Source organism: Dasypus novemcinctus, chromosome 16 (assembly GCF_030445035.2).
Source record: "Dasypus novemcinctus isolate mDasNov1 chromosome 16, mDasNov1.1.hap2, whole genome shotgun sequence".
In the NCBI taxonomy this organism is placed as follows: Eukaryota; Metazoa; Chordata; class Mammalia; order Cingulata; family Dasypodidae; genus Dasypus; species Dasypus novemcinctus.
In genome coordinates, this window is record NC_080688.1 from 75,349,274 (window position 1) to 75,365,645 (window position 16,372).

The 16,372-nt window shown below is 41.4% G+C and overlaps 1 protein-coding gene across 26 annotated transcripts in view; it reads left to right on the forward strand.

Annotated features, from left to right (window-relative positions):
• ZNF532 (zinc finger protein 532) overlaps positions 1-16,372 on the forward strand; it is a 144,377-nt gene that overhangs the window by 24,101 nt on the left and 103,904 nt on the right. For 5 of the 26 annotated variants that reach the window (XM_058277831.2, XM_058277817.2, XM_058277821.2 and 2 more), the window contains one exon: positions 3,282-3,445. The exons of the other annotated variants lie outside the window; for them this stretch is intronic. The gene's annotated coding sequence lies outside the window, so the exon portion shown is untranslated. The remainder of the gene's footprint in view (positions 1-3,281; positions 3,446-16,372) is intronic. 26 annotated transcript variants of the gene reach the window in all.

The following is a 16,372-nucleotide window of genomic DNA, read 5'->3' on the forward strand; positions in this document are numbered from 1 at the left end:
GGAGTGAATCACCAGACCCAGTCTGAATTGGGACCCGGTCATACCTGGCAGCCTTCGTTTGGAATGGTGACTGGGGGTGACTGGGGGTCAAGGTGAGCTTGGAGAAGCAGTAAGTCCTCGTGGGCAAGGTTCAGATGGGGAGGCTGGATTGGTGTTTGTATGGCTTGTAGGGCACATGACCAAGACATAGCTCTCCTGGCTAACGTGGGTCACAAAGGGGGCTGGTTATAAGGCCATGGGGCTAGACGATTTCAGGTTGTCTTATACTGAGCTTGCTGTGTTCTTTTCAGGGCCACTAGTCCTAGCTGGCTCTAAACTTCTTTTGGTAGAACTGGGTTTCTGCTTTCCTGTGCACTCCCACAGCCCCTTTGCTCTCGTGCCCTCAGTTTAAATAACTGGAAGACATCGCCTGTATTCCTCAGTTCCACCTCCTGTTCTCAAGACCAAGATTCAAATTGGTGGTCTAATCAGCTGTGGCTTGGAGAGGCAGGGTTACCGCAGAGCTTCTCAGTGGAGATGGCTGCTGGGCTCTGAGGCACCTCAGGGGCCCTATGGTGGGAATCATAAAGCCCTGTGGGAAACAGCAGTCTCTAGTATCTAGTCAGGGCATTCTTGATTTTAAAATGTTATGCCATCTAGAGAATGTCATTGTAAGCACAAAGTCTGGGGGCTGCCTTTGTGTGGACATTGGCAGAAACATTTAAATGAATGAATAAAGGTAATGAGAAATGAACTGCACGTATTCATTAGGTACTGTTTAACAAGCTGGAGGCAAGAGGCAGGCAAAGAAAGGGGGGGCTGCTTTTATAGAGTGTGCTCTTGTTCAGATATATAAATGTCATTGTTGACCAATGCAGGTTTTTTCGTGGTGGGGATGGATTTTCCTTTGTTCAATCCATCTTTCATCTGTTCTCCATATAGCCTGGAGCACAGAGTTGTTAAATGACTGTACTGTTTTGAGGGTGCAGTCTATATAGCTTTGCTTTAAATTCGTTACTGTCAGAAGGCCACTTTACCTGTGAGCCAATTAAATTGGTGTCCTTAATTTTTAACACTGTTTGCTGACACGCTCACTTTGATTTCTAAAAGCAGAGGTAGAAGAAAAGATACAAGAAAGGGTTGGATCTAATAAGAGTTCTGAAAAAGATAGGTTTTGAGTGGAATTGTAAAATAAGGGAGAGGGATGGTGTTTGACAAAAAGGTCAAGAGGATCCAGGAAGGGAAAGCTTATAACCTTTGGTGGAAAAAGAGAAACATGGAGAGGACACGGAGCATAGTTGTGTGGCGAGGACAGAGATATTTAGCCAGAAAATGAAAAAGAAGAGTAGCAAGATGAGCTCGAAGGTAACTGGCCACCTAGGGAAAGTGCAGCTGAAGGGAACTGGGTCTGTTTGGAGCAACATTCAATTTCTGAGTAGTTAGGCCTCACTGCAGCCCTGGCAAGTTGGTGATCTTAGCATCCCGTTTTGTACCTGAGAAACTTAATGCTCAGAGTGGTTAAAAAACAGGCAGAGGCTAAGTTGCCAGTGAGAGTTGAAGCTGGGTTCATACCCAGATCTTTACAGTAGTCAAGGCACATGCGCTCTTTTTATTTTTTATCAGCAAAGTTGTAGGTTTACAGAAAATACCCTCCCCCCATTATTTTTATTTTATTTTTTTTTTAAGATTTATTTTGTTTCTCTCCCTTTCCCCCTTCCCAGTTGTCTGCTCTCTGTGTCCATTCACTGTGTGTTCTTCTGTGTCCGCTTGCATTCTTGTCATGTGGCACTGGGAAATAGTCGCTTTTTTTGTTGCATCTCTGTGTGTGCAGCTCCACTCCTGGGTGGGCTGTGCTTTTCTCATGTGGGGTGGCTCTCCTTGCAGGGCACACTCCTTGCACGCGGGGCACCCCTACGTGGGGGACACTCCTGCGTGGCACGGCACTCCTTGCACGTGGCAGCACCACGCATAGGCCAGCTCACTACACATGTCAGGATGCCTGGGTATTGAACCCTGGACCCTCCATGTGGTAGGTGGATGCTCTATCAGTTAGCCACAACCACTTCCCTCCCCCATTATTAACACCTTGCATTATGTGGTCCATTTGTCGTAATTCATGAAAGAAGAGAAAGAATACATTACCTGTAGTCTGTGGAATGCATTAGGGTTCACTGTTGCTGTACAGGCCTATGTTTCCGAGTTTTTTTTTTTTAAAGTACATGTACTCTTGAATGTAGACATTAAAAAAAAATTTTTTTTTTCTCTACCTCAAAAATCACAAACAATTTGCTTACATTTCAGCATTTGCTCCATAAATGCATATTGAATGCTGGTTGTCTGAATAATGCATGGAACTGGGACCTGGAAGTAACAGATTTGGTTGAGTGGCTGGAATAATTCGTTATTCAAGCCTTCTGATGAGGATCTTTCAAGGGTACATATATGTATCCTTGAGGCCGCTCAGGCATTTGTATGTGTGTGTGATGGCTTTCGTAGGTATTTATCTATTTGGCAAAATACAAGTCTGGTTTATCTGGCTGATGTTAATTTTGGAAAAGAGTAAATAATAGCTTAAATCTTAACATAATAATATGGCTTTAATGTTTTATTTTAGTTGATTCATGGAATTTTAAAAAATTTCTTTTGGCTGTAATCTTAAACATTAGGATAATATTAACTTCAGTTAGAGTGCAGACGTGGCTATAACAACTTTGGTTTCGCAGTGCTTTATTTAATCTCAGGTCATTGAGATTCTGTGTCTGTTCTGCTTCTTAGCAGACCTTGTAGAAAACATAGGCTGTCTTTCTGACAGAGCACTTAAGGATGCTCACTATTACATCCCATCAGCTATTGTAGTCGTTGGGAATTCTGATGACATCTGGGGGCATTGGAGTTGTGGCTCAGTTTCTTCTAGGGATTTCTTTATGCTAAAATCCTATCATTGTTCTTGCTTTGATGTTAATAACGACTCATTTAGTAAGCACATACTCTGTCCAGATACTATGGTAAGTACCTAACTGTGTCCTTTTGTTTAATTCTCACAGTGCCTTTATGAGCTAGATTTCCCTCCCCCCAGCCTTCTGCCGTCCCCCCCACCCCCCCAGAGATACTGGGGGATTGAACCTGGGACTTTGTACATGAGAAGCAGGCTCTCAGCCACTGAGCTACACCCTCTCTCCTGTGAACTAGATTTTATCATCTCCGTTTTGTACGGGAAGAAACGAAATGGTAAAGAAGTAACTTGCTTAGAATCTTCCTGCTATTAAAATTAAGAGCTAAGATTCACTCTGTTTTTTCTTTAGGAGGTAGCAGGGCTTGAACCCAGGACTTCATACATGGGAAACAGATGCTCATCCACTCAGCTACATCTGTACCCCAATGAGCTGGTTCTTTTGTTTGTTTGTCTTTTGGAGGTACCAGGTTTTGAACCTAGGACCTCGTACATGGGAAGCAGGCTGTCAACCATGTGAGTACATCTGCTCCATCACCCTGTTTTGTCTTACTTCAAAGCTCATGTTCCTAACCACAACAGTGTGCTGTGGTTTATAGGTGTAATTTCTACAGCTGGTAGTTGGCGAGCTCAAATATCTTTGAGGTTTAAAGCCACTGCTTCTCGGTCATCCAGTATCTCTCTCATCATCCAGATCTGGGAGGTATCCCTCGCTTAATTCATGTCACTGATGCTACTGTGGCTTCAGAAGTACATAAACATGAGGTGCATCTTGCTCCCTTTCCTAATTTTTCTTTCTTTATCGTATATGTATATGCTACATGTGTCTGCATTTTACAACACAAGTAGCCTTCTTTAGCAATACATGTAGAACCAGCCAAACAAGGTTTTTATGAGAATATTTCTATGCCATTCAACCTAAAGGTAGAGTCCCTTTAGAAATCATGTTTAATATTGTTCTTCCTTCATATTTGTAGATTAGTGTTCACTTGTTTTTTTCCCTAAGTTAGCTTGGCTTGATACGTATGTACCCCTGGAGATGAGCTACCAGAAGCTAATAAGAAACCTTGCAATCATGGGAAGTGGACTTGGCCCAGTGGTTAGGGCATCCGCCTACCACATGGGAGGTCCACGGTTCAAACCCTGGGCCTCCTTGACCCATGTAGAGCTGGCCCATGTACAGTGCTAATATGTGCAAGGAGTGCTGTGCCACGCAGGGGTGTACCCTGCGTAGGGGAGCCCCATGCGCAAGGAGTGCGCCCCATAAGGAGAGCCGCCCGGTGCGAAATAAAGTGTAGCCTGCCCAAGAACGGCCCCACACACATGGAGAGCTGACACAGCAAGACGATGTAACAAAAAGAAACAAAGATTCCTGGTGCCACTGATAAGGATAGAAGCAGTCACAGATAAACACACAGCTAATGGACACAGAGAGCAGACTGGGGAGGAGGGGAGAGAAATAAATAAAAAATAAATCTTTTTTTTTTTTTTAAAAAAAAGAAAGTTTGCAATCATAATTGCTAAGACAAATCTCATACTCAGAATGCATGGCTACTTCCTAATACCAGTTCCCAAAGAGAATAATTCCTTATACCTTGTTTGTAATATCTTCCAAAGGGTACCCTGAGCGGTACTAGTCCCAAAGGTGTTTTACCCCCAAACACTTCTGGTGAAAGATAAGTTTGAGAAATACTTGGATCCCTATTTTGACGACTCAAACAGTGGGGGTTTGGGGGCGTAGTTCACATCAGCATTTGAAGTTCAGAGAAGCCTGTATGTGGGTTTAACCTAGCATTTCTCAAATTCTCTGTTTTTATTGGAAGTTTAAACAAGGTAGGAGGAACATTCCTGGGTAAATAATATTCCAAACTGTAGGTATCTTTGATAAAATTAATGAAAAATGAGAGGGCCTTGTGAGGAATCCTAAAAGAAGAGCGCCTCATCTGTTCCCTTTTAATCTAACATAGTGACTGACCAAATGCTATCGTTAATTCTCTTGCTCTGTTTTCTATCACCTTCAGGAAGAGAACATGTAAATGAGTGTATTTTTAGTCATTAGCCAGTAAGCATGCTGGGAATAATAACTTCGAAGGATCCTCTCAGTCATAGTTTATTGATTGAAAGTAGTCTATTTCATGATTTCTAAACTGGGTTAAGTGAATCTAGTGAGACGTGTTTAATGATTAGTCCGTGGCATCATTTTGGAATATAAGAACAGATGTGATAACTGCGCTGGTAGCCTGTTCACACCCGTCTTCATTTGGTGGGAGAAGAAAGGGGCACTGGTGAACTGGATCAGGGATTTGCCAGCATTCCGTGCTAGGAGAAAGGTCTTGTGTGCATGACTGAGGGATGTAGGTTTAGGATAATTTCAGTGGGATTCATTGGTGGGAAGAAGACAAGGGCGATAAGTAGAAAAATGTGTTCACTCAGACCAGGGCTTCTCAGCCTCAGCACTGATGACTTGTGGGGCTGGCTGGCTCTTTGCTGTGAGGAGTGTCCTGTGCATTGTGGGATGTCTGGCAGCGTCCCTGACCTCTCTGCACTAATTGCCAGTGACACACTCCCTGTCCTTCAGTTGTGATAACCAAAAATGTCTCTAGGCATTGCCAGATATCTCCCGGGATAGGGGAAATTACAGATTCACCTTGAGTGGAGAACCACCGACTTTAAACTTTGTGGCAAGAACTGTGCTTCAGAACTTGGGTAGTGAAAATTCCAAAAGAAGGACCCCTTGAAGGCAAGAAGGATGGAAGCAAGGGGGCATATCTTGTCAAACTGCATAGATGTAATATCCTCAGCTATTAGTTTTCTCTATGCTTTCTAATGCTGGGAATCTCAAAAATGTTTGCAGATATTTTTTTAGTATTTAAAATTAAAAAAAGATTGCTGGCAAAATGAATGAGAAGAAACAGTAAAAATAGAATTACTGGTTTGATTAGAGCATTTCAAGAGTACAGGCTGTGCAAGATTTAGGTGCAGAAATTTAGAAGGCTTATTCAGGTGGCAAAGGAAAATTACTTTGAAACTCTCCTTTGTATGCCTTAAACATCATGTCTAATTTAGAAAATCTATACTTTGCTTCAAGCTAGAATTATGGACGTGCTACTAAAAGGCATGGTATTTATGAAACATGAAAGGAATGCTTCTGAAGCTTTTACAAGTTTTGCCTCCTAAACCAGGAATGCTTTGTGATTAGTATTTACAAGGTTAAGTGATTTCTTAGTTTTGAAATACTGGAATGCACCAAAAGTGCTTCATTAAAAAAAAAGAAAGCAGTTAAAATCCAACTAACAATGAAGAAATATAGGAATTTCTTTCTTGCTTTCTCATCATGAAACTATTTGAATAACACACTTAGAGTGTAGGCTGTAATGAGTTTCCCTGAAGTTTATTAATGGAGACGGGTTTAGCCTAGACCCTTTCAGTATTTCTAAAAACTCACTCATGAATTAATAAACAGCTAGCACAAGGGTCTTATAGTTAAAGGAAGGTATATCCAATGAGAAATGGAGCTTTAAGTACCTTTGCCAGAATTAGCCAGATTGATGTGTTTGTCCCTAAATTTATAGGAAATTTAAATTTCCATATGCTACCCTTTGTGTAGATAAGAACATTTGAAAGCGAAAACCCACAGTTACGTGGATGGACTTTGAAAAATATATTATTTTTTGTTTTACAAGAGTACAAATTGACATATACAGAACAAAAGTTCAAAGTACTACTTTTCCCCTGCCCTCCATCCCACCGCCCTTTTTTCCAAGGCCATGTGTCACCTTGGTGTGCATCTTTCTAAGCCTTTCTAGGAATTTTAAGTATCTGTAAACATAAAAAATATGTTCTTGTTTTTTTTTTCTTTAATTTAATGTAACATTTATATTATTTTATGACTTGGTGTTGTCCACATTTTATGGTTACACCTTCATTACTCCATGTCAGCACCTGTGTATAGCTCTTACTTTTTTTTTTTTTTTTTTTTTTTTTAAAGATTTATTTATTTATTTATTTTCCCCCCCTCCCCTGGTTGTCTGTTCTTGGTGTCTATTTGCTGAGTCCTGTTTCCTTGTCCCCCTCTGTTGTCGTCAGCAGCACGGGAAGTGTGGGCGGCGCCATTCCTGGGCAGGCTGCTCTTTCTTTTCACGCTGGGCGGCTCTCCCTACGGGGCGCACTCCTTGCGCGTGGGGCTGCCCCACGCGGGGGACACCCCTGCGTGGCACGGCACTCCTTGCGCGCATCAGCGCTGCACATGGCCAGCTCCACACGGGTCAAGGCGGCCCGGGGTTTGAACCGCGGACCTCCCATATGGTAGACGGACGCCCTCACCACCGGGCCAAAGTCCGTTTCCCAGCTCTTACTTTTAATGACTGCAAAGTACTCTCCCAGAAAGGATGTACTTGACAGATTTAGTCATTTCCTATTGATGGATAGTTAGATGGCTTCCAGTGTTTTGTTGTGTTACAAATAATACTGCACCAGACATTTCTGTACATAGGTTCCTCCCTTTGGAAGATTTCACGTTTTTGGTTTAAAACATTACCCCTGTGCCCTACGATGTCCAGAATATAGCAGGGAGGCTCTTGCCTCAGTTTTCTTTGGAAGTAACTAAGGAAAGAGAAGGGTGTTTTGTTCTTGGATTTTAAGAATTTATTGGTTGAGGTTGTACTTTTGGAGAGAGAGGATCTTGTATTGCTGTCCTCAGTTGTAGATTTTCTTCATTAGCTTGAAACCTCGGCAGGTACCTGGGGCAAGCCCTGCCCTGAACACGTCTTGTCATAAGCCATGCATCTGCAGAGATGGTCAGCTGGTTGGTCCAGGTAAATATCCTGGCTCTCAAAAGCATTCATGGGGATGAAATTAAGGCCAGCCTTGGGGAGGACTGCAGGATTAATGCTTGGATAGCTGGGTTCGGGGCTGCCTCCATCACGTAGCTGTGCAGTGGCCAGTGCAGGCGTGGGCAGCTCCCAGCCATCCAGGTCCCCGTGTATTTTTTGGTTTTGGTATTTAGTAAACTTTTAACTCCAGTGTTTGAGTTTTTCTAGCAGAACTATCGATTTGAAATGCGGAACTGAGAGCAGTCTTGCCCTTTAAATTTACCTTCTGTTTTTTAAAGGAAAGCAAGGGAAAGGTATTTTTGGAAGCTTTGTATATTCAGTAAGTAGATATTCCAGCATTCAAGAACCTTAGTGCTAAAGGCAAGTCAGCACAGTTCTATTTTTGACTCTTGACTCTTGAGCAAGAAACATTCATCATTTGGTGTGACTTGAATTGCTTAATTTGGGTATTATTTGATGCAGATTTAGCCACAGGGTGTTTGGGCACCCTGCATCTCTAGTGCTTTGGGTGAGTGAGGTTCTGGTAGTTAAGATAAAGAAAACTCTCCAGGCTGATGCGTGAATGAGAGACTGTGTCATTTTCTGCCTAGGCTTCAACAAGAAGAAAACCCCACAAAACAAAACAACCCCTAAGCTTGACAGTCAAGGGATTGTCTGTCTGATGCAGGACCAACAGGTATTGCTAGTTGTGGTTGAAGTGTCCTCTTCCAAATCCTGGGGCCTCTGAAGGTTGGAAACCACGCTTGTCTCAGGGTTGCTGTGGTCACTCTCACTTCCTGATGGAAATTGGGGCTGTCTTGCTTTTTGAGAGCCGATTTGTCCATCTCGTTACACACTGACAGAGAGGAGTAGAAATAATATGTGAATTGACTTTCCTTTTCGCAGGGACTTTGACATTAGAGGAACTCTGTATCTCTGTTAGGTTAGTGCGTTTCTTTCATCAATTCTCACTGTCTCCTCTTCTAGTTCTCCTTCTCTGGATGCCTTATACTTTGGTAAGTCAGGAAACTTTAAAGGACAGAATGTTATGGCCTTCTATGAAGATTTCCTGGGATTTTGCATCGACCTAAGTTATGAAAATGTAATATATTTTAAAGGAATTTACTCATTTGAATGATGAAACAGTTTTTATGAGACATTTAATTATATATAAGCAGACTCAGGATAAAATTCTTAGATAATTAATAGCGGAAAATGTGGAAAATTGAGCATTTTGGAACTTATGTGATTTTAGCACACACAAATCTAAATGAAATATTAAGTCATTTTAACTCCCTTTGAAAGCATGGATCAACATCATGTATCTTCTAATTTTGTAAATATAAAATCAAAATGTTTTCATTTTGAGTTTTCTTTTTAAAAACAAAAATATGTATGATTCAAACTTTCTCCTTTTTCCGTTCCCTCCATCTTTATACAATGGGTCATATTTTCTCTTTTCCTTGATTTCCTTTCTTTTCCTTCTTCACAGCATTTTATTAACTTTTTTGTTTTTGTTCATTATTTTTTAATTTTGTTTTTAGTTTTACCAGTCATTATTTTCCCAGTGTTTTAGATATGTAGTCTTATAGTTAACACATAAGCTCTGAAGGTAGCACTGCATAGGTGAGTAAACTATAGGCTCCCTGTTATTGGTCAGCTGCTGCAAATAAAGAGGGTTGCCTGCTCAGGGTAGATCGTAAATTCATCAGGTGAGCAGTGAAGAGCTGAGTATAACAGATTTCTATGTACTTTAACTTTTTCCATAAAATACATTTTATTAAGAAAAAAGCACTCAAATCAACTTAAAAAAAAAAAGATTTATTATTTCTCTCCCCTTCCCTGCCCCCCCAGTTGTCTGCTCTCCGTGTCCATTTGCTCTGTGTTCTTCTGTGTCTGCCTGCATTCTTGTCAGTGGCACCCGGAATCTGTGTCTCTTTTTGTTGCGTCATCTTGCTGCGTCACCTCTCCGTGTGTGTGGCACCATTCCTGGGCAGGCTGCGCTTTTTTCGTGCTGGGCAGCTCTCCTTAGGGGGCATGCTCATTGCGTGTGGGGCTCCCCTATGTGGGGGACACCCCTGTGTGCTGATGTGCGCAAGGAGTGCTCTGCACGTGGGCCAGCCACCTCATCACACGGGTCAGGAGGCCCTGGGTTTGAACCTTGGACCTTCCATGTGGTAGGCAGACACCCTATCCATTGGGCCAAATCTGCTTCCCCTCAAATTAACTTCTGCATTCTACTTAAGAGAACATTTTTCCAGATGTGAGCAGGTGCTTAAGAAATAGAAACTCTTAGTAGAATTAAGTACACTTGTTATTAACTGTTACATTCTGGACTTATTTAAACATTTGCTTTTCTTCTACCCAGAGGGCATTTATTGTGTCTTTGGCTCCAGTTTGTTCCTTGCTCGTTTTTCATTGGAAGGGAGGTTATTACCCCCTTAAGGGCTTCCAGTTATTTTTTTGACCTCTAACTATACCTTATATCTGCTTTCTAAAATCTCTGAGGTTGGCATGATTCTGAATAGCCCTGTTTAAAGGCATTTTATTCCTCTCCTTTTTTAGAAATTAAAAAGTATGATTTACCTATCAGATCACAGATGTGCTTGTCTGTTGTTTTAACTGCTGGTGTCTCTCAGGATGTGCTCTTTCCTCCCTCTCGTCTGTGCCCCTCCATCTTCCCTCCTCTTTTCCCTCCTTCCCTTTTCCTCTTCCTTGGACCTCTCCCTCCTAGTAGGTAAATAGCTCCTCTTCTTCCTTTTTTTTTTTTTTTTTTATTGAGTGGGAGAGGAAATTGCCAACTTTTATTTATTTATTTTGCATTTCAGATGTCCGGGACCAGCACCCTAAGATCTTCATGTGTTAAATGTTAATACATAGAATATAAATAACTCCCTTCCCCAACTGCCACCAACATTCTCTCTCTACATTGAAATTTTAGTGTTTTTTTCCTTTTACTTTTTAAAGTGATAATCTTTTTTTAAAAAGATATCTAAATTACACAAAATCTCCTTCCTTTTTAAAGGCACAGGGACCCCTGGACTTATGAACATGTAAAAGTCACTAGATAAAATGGACCATACTTTATTTATGAATGAGGTTAAAAGGTTTCTTATACTTGGCTTTGGTCTGTGTTGCTAGATTTGTTTTAAGAATATATAGGAATATATAGGAATTTATAGCAAGTCGTACTTAAAGGTACCTTAGAAATTTGGCTAGCTACCTTATTCTGTCTTTCTGACCAGCCCTCCCTCCCTTTTTAAAAAAATCATAGCCTTTTTTTTAAAAAAAATTATTTATTCTCCCCTGCCATTGCCACATGCTTGCTGTCTGCTCTGTGTCTCTTTGCTGCGCGTTCTTCCGTGTCTGTTGTCTCCCTTTATTGTGTCATCTTGCTGCACCAGCTCTCTGTGGGCACAGGCCATCAGCTCTCCGCGTGCGCAGGCCAGCTTGCCTTCACAAGGAGGCCTGGGGATGCGAACCCAGGGCTTCCCATATGGTAGACAGGAGCCCAGTTGATTGAGCCACATCTGCTTCCCCCTGCCTTTTGTTTTTTTGACCATACCATTTTCTTTTTCATCTCAGTAAGATACTAAGTGCCAGCCTAACCAGGTTAGATCTCTCTCCTTAAGCTTGATTAACTTCTGGGTTCACATTTTCCTTGAGTTGAGGCAAGTAATTTACTGTTTGGGTAAGATTTCCTTTAGGCTAAGATTCCTTAGAAAAATGAAAGTGAAAGTAGTACAATTTCAGGCATTGTTTATGCGCATGCAAACCTTTTTGACTGTGAAGTCAAGAATATAGCCTCTTGATGGATGGGATGACAGAAGTTTTCTTTGAGACACACTAAGCATAAAGGTCATGATTTAAGAGCGGGAGGAAATGCTTTTAATGTCTCTCCCTCCTGTTATTTCATCACGTGAGCTAAAGAGATAATAGACTTTTAAAGCAAATGGCTGAAACTCAACACTGTATATTTTTGTCTTAAAGCTTCTTTTTTGAAGTGCTCAGGTTTTTGTGAGAATTCATGAAGAGAGATCTCTCTTGTGATTCCCTGCTTTGGCTTGAAACTCTCTTTGGAAAATACCACAATCTAAATTTAAAAGGTGCTCTTGAAGCATTGCATTGTGTTGACAAGGAAAAATGTCCCTGATATATTGTTGAATATGAAAAAGTCTGTTATGTTAAAACTATATGTGGGTTTATGTATTTACACTTATGTATGCATTAAACATCTATATCCTAGATGCTATCAGAGTTTATCTCCAAGGAATGGACCTCACGGAGGCTTTCACTTTCTGTTGCTCACACTTCTAGGTTTTTAAGTATCGGCTAAAAGCGTAAACTATTCCCAACAAAAAATGTTTTGAATACTTCAATAAATGCTTGAATAAATGACAGCCTATTGTCTAAATGAAAATGTTCTCTAAATTTCTGCTTGGGCATTCAAGTTAGAGTGGTTCCAGTCAACTAGCAATGTTTGCAGAGATTTTGAGTCTAAGTGGGAATGTGGAATGGACCAGGGAGCGGGCATACCATTTCTGCAGCAGAACTCTTGCTGAAGATATTAAGCTTGTACTACTGCTGGTCCAGATGATGGGGTTCTCCACCTTACTGACCTATCATTTTTCTAGTACACTGAACACAGGAAGTCCTAAAGGAATGCTTATTAATTAACTGAGAGCAAGTTGGTTTTTCCAGATGATCACATCAGTTTTTTTTTTTTTTTTTTTTGGTAAACAGAAATTTTTGATTTGTTCTTCAAAGGGAAAAAGAATAACTACAAGTTTCTGAGAACTGTTTTCGACATCACTGAACATTTTCCTCTTACGGAGTCAGTTAATGGTTTGCTTTTAGAAGTGTAATAATGGGGAAGCTGCATAAAATTTTGGACCCAAGTGCTTATTGCTTCAGACACAAGAAGTGCTTGGAGACCTAATTTATTACCCGTGAAGTAGTTGACTTTGATATTTTGTTTTTCTTTAAAGAGTTTGACTTATACTCCCATGTGTGGGCCAGAGACTGCCATGGCTGACTGGGATAGGATGGCCACATGCTATGATTTAACCTGTGCTTCAGCAGATGGCTTCATGCTATCTTCATTTTTCAGGCAAGTCCTGAAGATGTTCATCAGGATTATTGTGGCTTTTTCATTGTCCTGTGTTACATTGCCCTTGGTAGTGACGTACAAGAGCTGGGTTCCATACTCAAGTCACTGTGGGAAGAAGAGAGCTCCGTAAGCATTCTCTGTCTCACCAGGACCTTTGGAGTAGATTTTTATTGTCTTGTTCTTATAGTAAATCATTTGTCTTAAAATTCTTAGAACACTTTTGCAGACAAGCTTAAATACGTGATTTTCATTCTGCCATTGAAAATAGAAAGACTTTCCCCTTTCTTGGAAGAGTTTAAATGACAAAATAAGTGAAAATAATATTTTTGTTAATCAAATCCAACAAACCATGGCTCATTCTGGGTGTTAATTTGCCAGGCTTTATGAGTATTGACCTCCTTATTCTTCCCTAAGGAAGTAATTGATCATTCACCTTTTCAGTGGTTTTGAGCCTCCTTTTACCTCCTTCATTTCTGTTAGACTTGAACTCTTCCTCCATTTTCAGATACTCTTTGGGATTTTATGATAATTTAATCTAGGTTAGTATTGTATCTTACCTGAAATATTTTCAGAGATTAATATACATTAAGATTTTTGGAGCTCTTGGAATCATGAGAGATTGTGGCCTTTTAAGCTTTGTGTGATTTAGAGGAGAACAGTTAATGCCTTTCAGCCTTCTTCCCCCACATCCTTGTGGCACGAGTCATTGGGCAGAGGCTGTAATTGGCCTTGGCTATGTGACTTGTCACTAAAGTTTGGCCCAGATCAGCTTGTCTGAATTGGATTGTCTAAAAGGGTGACAGTCACAGTCAGTGTTGGTGGCACTCCACAGGGAAGTCAGTATCTCCTTCTCAACGCTTTGTTTAACACATTAAAGGTCTCAAGAATGGGTGGGGATAATGATTTGGGGACATGTTGTTTGTGAAGAAAGCAGTTGAACTTGTTTAACCATTTGACCCTAGAACCTTCCCTTAGAATATCTATAAACAGACCACATTTTGGGAAACAGCAATGGAGCTGTCATATGTATCTCTTCTCAATTCCACCAGTGATGTCATATGAGTAGTTTGAGGCTTATAATGGTGGAAGTGTTTATGTTACAGAAATGAGCAAATGCTAAAAAATCCAAGGCTCTCTACCTTTGAACAATATGATTATTAAAGCTACAGCACACCACCGATATTTATCAATCCATTTCCTAAAGAGGTCACAAAGGGTGCCAGACGTTAGAATGTATTTATAAAATCTTCATTTTTAAAAAAATTTCAGTGTTCCCTATTCAGTGCAGTAGTTTTTTTTTTTTTTTACCAGATGTTGTGCTGTGATCCATCCAAGCCATCCCGCAAGGGTGTCTGTTTTGGGAAGGTGCGGAAAGCAGGTTTCAGCATGCACTAGAACATTTTCATTTATACTCCTTTCTCCTTTCATTTTTTTATTTTTTTTAAAAGATTTATTTACTTATTTAATTCCCCCCCCCTCCCCCGGTTGTCTGTTCTCTGTGTCTATTTGCTGCGTCTTGTTTCTTTGTCCGCTTCTGTTGTCGTCAGCGGCACGGGAAGTGTGGGCGGCGCCATTCCTGGGCAGGCTGCACTTTCTTTTCACGCTGGGCGGCTCTCCTCACGGGCGCACTCCTTGCGCGTGGGGCTCCCCCACGAGGGGGACACCCTTGCGTGGCACGGCACTCCTTGTGCGCATCAGCGCTGCGCATGGGCCAGCTCCACACGGGTCAAGGAGGCCCGGGGTTTGAACCGCGGACCTCCCATATGGTAGACGGACGCCCTAACCACTGGGCCAAAGTCCGTTTCCCACACCTTTCTCCTTTCAGTGTTTTGGTCTCTTCACAGGTAGCTCCTAGTACAAACCTCCTCAGACTCTTCTTTAGGGGCATTTTATCAAACAACAACAACAATAAAAACCTCAAAGTACATAATGTACATAAGTACTGAAAAGACCAGTAAGTGGAAGGATTGGTGTAGCTTGGGAGGTGTTTTCAGCATGCTTTGAACAGGAGGAAGATGTTCCAGGCTGAGTAGCAGAGCATGAGAAGATAGGGTGGCAGGAAACTCAACTGAGGACCAGGTCCCAGCCCCTGGTGGCCCTCCATGACCGCGGGCAGCCTGGGTAGGTCAAGCTTTGAAGGGCTGCACAGTCTGCAGTCTCCTGAGAGCCATGGCTTTATTCTGGGAGTTTTGGGAGGCTACGTTGTAAGCCTTTTTTTCTTCCTTTCTTTCTGTTTCCTCTCTAGGGCTTAAACAGATAGACCAAAAATTCTCCAGGTTGGAATTTCCCTTTGATATTGGTCCTAGTCTGAGGGGAATTTTTATTATCTTTTCCTTATGAATGTTTTCAGATTAGTGAGTTTGACAGAACAAAGTTTCTTTTTCTTCCCTTTATTTTTAACTCTCCGTGAGTAAGGGTCTTCCAATGCATTGCGGTTTGTAGGGGTTGGGGAGCCCTAAAAAAAAACAAATGTAAAAATCCTGTCTGAATATTCTTGAAATCTAATTTTGCAATCTAAAATGACTATTTCTGGCACTCTGATGCTTGCAGTTACGTAATGTTTTCAGACAGAAAAATAGAATATGCTGTATTTCACGTAAACAATTTTGAGAACACACTAAAAGCAGTCGCACCCTCAGGCTTACCATTAGTGAAACGCTTTCTTACTGTGACAGATGATGCATTTGTGCTAGGAGAAACCATGAGTAAGTTTTATGCGGTTTTGGAGAATCGGGGCTTGAGGAGCAAAGTGATTTCAGTTGTTTACACTGAGGAAAGAGATGTGAATTGAGGTTGTTACTTAACTCTTTTAAAATTTTTTGCCAGAGTGATCATGTACATGGATGAAAAAGTGGTACTTAGGGTCAATCCCAATCCTTGGCAATTAATTTCAACTTTTCTAGCTGTTCATCTGTCACTTTATTTCTAAATGATATGCTTACGCTGTTAAATTTTGACCTCTTTATTTTTGGTAGTACCTCCTATCTGTTGAGATAGAGAAGGATTTAATTTTGGTGCTGAATAGCACATTGGCTAAGAGCCTGGGCTTTGAAGTAGAATGTCTGCTTCTCACCCACCTTCTACCCTTACCAGCCAAATGTCCTTGAGCCCAATCTGTGCCTAATATATAAAGTAGGCATAATAATAATAATAACAACAGTGGCCTCCTGAGCCTGTCCTTAATGTTTGTGGGGCCGGGGGCAAGAGTACAAATGAAGACCATATTGTTAAATATTTAAAAGGTGTAATTAAATATTTAAAAGGAATATTTAAATATTTTAAAAGGCGTGTACCATATGCCTAAATATTTAAAAGGTTTAAATCAAGCTATATCCGTACCCTGGCCCCTGTTCCCACCCAGGGCTTCGTAGCCTTCTCCCCAAAGTCTGAAGGATACCTCCTCACGCACAGTGCAGATCTGCTCGGTGTACAGGCTGGGAGCCGGGCAGGGACCCAGCGAGTCCAGCCCCAGTGGAAGCCCAGCAGGCCAGGGTTCCCAGGGGAACCCTCCCCAGCACCTCA